This window comes from Alligator sinensis, unplaced genomic scaffold, assembly GCF_000455745.1.
Source record: "Alligator sinensis unplaced genomic scaffold, ASM45574v1 scaffold131_1, whole genome shotgun sequence".
NCBI classification, from domain to species: domain Eukaryota; kingdom Metazoa; phylum Chordata; order Crocodylia; family Alligatoridae; genus Alligator; species Alligator sinensis.
In genome coordinates this window covers 3,121,663-3,127,209 of record NW_005841830.1, presented here as the reverse complement: position 1 = coordinate 3,127,209, position 5,547 = coordinate 3,121,663, and the positions used below count along the sequence as shown (strand labels likewise).

At 43.5% G+C, this 5,547-nt stretch overlaps 1 pseudogene; it reads right to left on the bottom strand.

Annotated features, from left to right (window-relative positions):
- The window catches only part of LOC102371255, a 30,494-nt pseudogene that overhangs the window by 6,850 nt on the left and 18,097 nt on the right, over positions 1-5,547 (bottom strand).

Here is a 5,547-nt window from a genome sequence, read left to right as displayed (position 1 = left end):
AGGAACAGCAGTAGTGGTGGGTGGGCTTCCCTTTCAGTGCCTGCTCCCTCTTGGTCTCCCTAGGTATTCCCAACTGGGTGTTTGCAGGAGCAGGTGCTTGAAGAGGGGGACTGCCCATCCATACCACCCATCCCCAGCCCTGCCCAGCACTCTGTAGTTGCTCTTCATAGCTGAAGCCCCTGGGGTAGGTGGGAGAAACCCAAGGGAAGGAAGAGGGAGCAAAGACCTGCTGGCAGCTGCTGCTGCTGTCAAGCCCAACACCCAGTACAGTTGCTTTGGGCAGCCCCTGGCTTATGAGCTACAGGTGAGCTACACTATTGAAGGGAGTGTGACCAGACTATTGAATCCACTTCTCCCTTTCTCCCCAAATCCACCCCCAATGAGCAAATATACTTAGTCATTTCAAACTGACATCGTATTGAAAAAGCAGAAAGTTTCAAGACTCCCTGCCCAAGGAGTTCCTACACCCTCCCTGCCTTAGGATGATTGTAAACTGGATCTTTGGAAATACATAAAACCCAAGTATGATGGTACATACTTAAATATTTAAGACTCTTAACCCAAACAGTCCTTTTTGTGCACATGAATAAGTGCAGGCACAGATGGTGGATTGGCTTCATGGCAAAATCAGGTAGATGATCGGATCGGACAAAGAGCTGCGCCTGGGAGGATTTGCAGGCAGGAAAAGGCAGGCCAGAATCTTTAATTTTCTTGAAAATATAATTCCTGTTATGAAAGTCTTCTAGGTATCCAGAAGAGAAACTGCTTTGTGTACTTGCCATAGGACATCTGCATATGTTAAGAATTATGAAAGCAAATCCTAGTTTAGCCCTAGCAAAGCTTCCTCTGCACCTGTTGTAAAGGCAAGTGAACTGGCATAAAAAAAATGCAGTTCATAAAAAAATAACCAGAAGAATAGCAAAAGGGGTTGTGAACTTGCTGTTTCCAGCTTCAGTTTATATGCAGATACTTACAGTGAGTCATTAGTCTGTTTCTTCATGTTTTTTTCACACTGCTTGGAGACGTTGTCAAAAATAAAAAGCATGGCATTTTGTCTGAAAGGAAGAGGAAACAATATCTGAGTTGCCAGCCTGGATGCCAGGCAAATCCTGTTCATTTTATTGTTGCAAATAAATAGCCATAGTGGGATTATATGTGCAAGTAAAATTGCCAGGATTTGGCCTCATGGTTGCTTCATTTACTTACACGTCTATTAGATTTTCCTCACTGCATCATTGTATGAGGTAAATGATTCAGGTTGTAGAAATTTATGTCCAGCTGGGTTACCAACTTAGATACACCACTTCTGTTGTAAATACTTTTGTGTATGAACACTACATGGCATCAGTTACAGTGTTGTGAATGCCAAGTATTCAAAAAGCATGGGACTGGCTTAACAATCGTGAGGTTAGGAAGTTTGAAGTTCTGTGTCTTTTGGGGGCCAATGGGATGCTACTAGATTGTGGTTTTGAGTTTTCACAGCTCTGAAGTCTAGAAACTGTTTTTTAATAAGAAAGGAAATGCAAGATTCTCATCTAATTGAACGCTTCCAATAGCTGAGGGTATAAGAAAAACTTCCAATATAATGATGGTTGTCAATGCTGTCTGTTGGTATGTTGGATATGAAAATGGTCTTTTAGACTATTACTTAACTTATACCTATGCAGTGAAGTAATCTAGCTGTATTCGAGTCTATTTTACCCTTTGTAATATTATATTGAGTGTGAATGGGATGAGCTCTGTGTAGATCAGAAGAACTGGACCCTATTCTGAGAATCTGGCCCGATATTCTTTCTAAAAACTGTTTGAAACCCTATACTATATGATTGACTGTAAAGGCTATGAACAAAACAATTTAACAGGCAAACTGAAAGGGCATTCATTTGCCAGCAATGTGAGTTTCGAACCTTTAAGATTAAAAGACAGATCCTCAGCTGGTGTAAACTGGCTTGGCTCCATCATAGCTGATTCTCATTGGCTTATGAGCAGCATGAACAATGAAGTTGCAGTGAGCTTTTCATCTACAGCAAAGAGGTCAGAACCCTGGAGGTCTAAGATTAGGTTTACATGGGAAATGAAACAGTGAGGATTTTTTTAAATCCTCTGCCCCCTTTTGGGGGGGGTTTGTTGGAAGTAGCTAGTATATTTAAGCTAGTGTATTTAAGCCCACAAATGTATTCTATTCAGTAATTAGAGGGTACCAAACAGGGGTAGGGTGGGGGTTCTGTTGTTGCTGTACTTCTTAAAGTATTTCAGCTTTCTTTAAATATTTCCTATAAAAAAGGCTACTCCAAATCTTCCTTCTTTCTTCACATTTATTCTAGTGGTGGCAAAAGCCAAGGGAATTAGAAGCTGCTCTTCCACTACCTTTATACCACCTGCAGAACAAATGAACAAGCACTGTATCTTAGACTTCCAAAAATGGTAGGGAACTTGTTACCATGCTAGTGTGTGGGATGTGGACCTTACCAAGTGTTTATCTGCTGGGTCAGTTATTATCATACCCTTGTCACCTGTCCCTCTGACCATGTGAGAGAACCTGCAGCAAAAACCAATGGAGATAGTCATTTTTCCCCCTTAACACAGTATTTTCCAGGAATGTGCCAACAGGATGGTTCAGATCCTTGCTACTGGAAGCCACAGATTTCCACATAGTAAAGCTGGGAGTGTAACACAAGGCCTTGTCACAATCAAATCCTGGCCGTACTTACAGAAGAATTCTGGAGCTGGCAGAATAACCTTTGGTTAAGATGCTTAACATTAGAAGAGCTATTTGCAGTTGCTTTTTACTTGTGCTAGACTCTCCCCTTTGGGTTGGAATTTTCCATGTTGGGTGTATTGTACTTAAACAGCTTGGCTCCTTCGAAGAATGGTATGGGGTGTGTGTATGATGTGTGTGTAGGGGGTGTGGTGGGGGGATATGAATCAGTATTTAAATTGAATTGAATCCCAGGAAATGTGAGGATGGACTGAAATAGAAAGGAAGGGATGGGGTGGATAGAGCATGGGAGAGTGGAGAGGAGATGGAAAAGAACAGGAGCTAGGGAGTTGGCGATGGAGGGAAGGGAGTTGGGAGAAATAGCCCTGGAGCACAAGTAAAGCAATGTCTAACAGCTAGAGCACACTCAATTCTGTAAGCTGGCATTGAACCTGAGAGTTCTTAGCCTCTGTGTTCAGATGTCACCCAATGAGTAGGGACCTACTGAATTCATGGCAGATGTGGGATGTGCTGTGGCACATCCCACATTTAATCTTTAATTTTGCAGGTTTCCTCATGCCCCCCACCCCTGCTGATTGGTGGAGAGGCCCTGCTTGCAGCTCACTCCTGATCAGCAGGGGAGGCTAAAACTGTGGTTTGAAATATGGTACTGTTTTTGCCTCCTGCCACTGATTGGCTGAGGGCCTGGGATGCTGCTGACTGGTGGGAAGCAAAAACAGTGCCATGTTTAAGACCGCGGTTTTAGCTTCCCTGCTGATCAGGAGGTAGTGGCAGGATTCTCTGCTAATCAGCAGTGGGTGGGCAGGGAGGGGTGAGGTGCGTGCGGGGAACATGTAAAATTAAAAGAGCCGCTACGCACTCTACTTCTGCCGTGAATTCAATAGATCCCTACCAATGAGCTATGGAACCAGCTGGCCAAATGTGCATCTCATCCTTGTGGCTGGTGCATGTTGATGATAATAGTTACAGTTGCAGTGGTTTTACAACAGCACAGTGGTTATGGCGCACACCCAGAATGTGGATGACCCAGGTTAAATTTCCTCTTCTGCTCGAGGGGATTCAAACATAGATCTTTCATCTCCCAGGAGAATGTCCTAATCACCAGACCCTAACCTATTTTGGGATCATGGCTGGGGGGCTGTCAGCACTTCCTGTTGAGGCTGTGCAGCTGTGAATAAAAGGATTAACAATTCATTAGCCAGAAAAAGAGATCTCAACTAAGCAGAACTTTCTATCCTAATGGTTAGGACATTTACCTGAGCAAGTGGGGAGACCTGGGCCTAAGGACTTTAAGTGCTTTCTATAAATACTCACTGGATAAATCTCATAAGCAATCCAACATGTTTGTAAAGCCTCACTTATAAAAGATGGCCTTACTTAGTCTTTCTTCACAAGAACAGTCCCACTGAAATCAGTCCATTTGCATGAATAAGAGGGTCCAGAATCAAGGATTTAAAGGCTAAAAATATTACAGGGTTATTAGTTATGTCACATAAATTGGAAGCATCAGTAAACATAATGAAATTGCAGGCATGATGCTGAGGGCACTTTTTACAAAACATTACATTTACATTTTTGCTTTACTGAAAACAGTCCATGGAGCCTATAGCCAGTGTAATTTTTGGATAAGTGCTGTACCTGATCTATAAAGAATGAGGTTGTGATATTATACATTACATTCAGTTCAGGGCTATTTGATTTTTTAAATAATTAAATTATAATGAATTTATGTAGTAAATTATGCTCATCATTCTGAAAGACAAATGACTTTATAGTCTCAGACTTCACAAGGCAGAGCTGGGAGATCTTAGTAAAATAGACCTGAGGCCAGAATTTCTCAAGGGCACACACTACCCAAGCACATCAGTGCTAATGCTAAGCCATCCACTCTCAAATCACGTATCATGGCATTTCTCTGAAGTATGAAGACTTTATCACTCTGGGAAAGGAGACAGCCAACGTCTCTCCAAATCAAAGTCTAAACCTCTCTACCCTTACTAAATTGGAGATGCATAAGCTTTTGTAAGCCTGAGCTTACTTCCTTAGATATTGTTAAAGGACATGCACAGAACAGTCTATCAAATAGAACCAATAATACTTATACAAAAGGCAGGGTAGATTTGCATTTGGGGACCAAACTCCTGTGCTGCAGGCAGAATCTGTGGCACTGGCTCCAGCCAGCACACCACATGCACCCGCCCTGCTCCAGGCCTACACACAGCTCTGGGGTGTTGGTCTGGGGTGTGTGCTGCATGTGGTGCCTGCACCAGACCAACCCTGCATCCTGGCTCCAGGGTCCATCCAAATTAGGCTCCAGGCTGTCTGCGTGCCCTGGAGTCAGTGTAAAGGGCTAGTTCGGCCCGTGACCTGGACCACCCATGCAGCATGTAGCACCAGGTCCAGCCCACATGCTCCTTTTAGCATGTGCCCTGTACCATCTTTGCGTCCACAATGAGCCCTAGGGCTGGTGCATGCTTCACACATTATGGTGGGGATCAACTGGTTGTTAGGGGTGTGCGAAACAGGCTGTATTTGATTCAGATTCGGATTCAACCCGAATCGGGGATAATGATTTGATTCATTGATTTGGATCACTATTCTGATTTGATTCGGCTGAATCCAGTCTGAAGATTCAATGCTGATTTGAAGAATCAGTGATTCGGCCATAAACACAGCTTTAAATGTTTTTCTCCATACCTTGAGGTACCAAGTGCAGCTCATGAATGCTGCAATGGTGGGGCAAATGCAGCATCCTGTGGAAGCAGGGGTGGGGGCCCTGCATGCTTGGCAGCAAACTCAGAAGTGGACTGGAAATACTTCCACTTCCG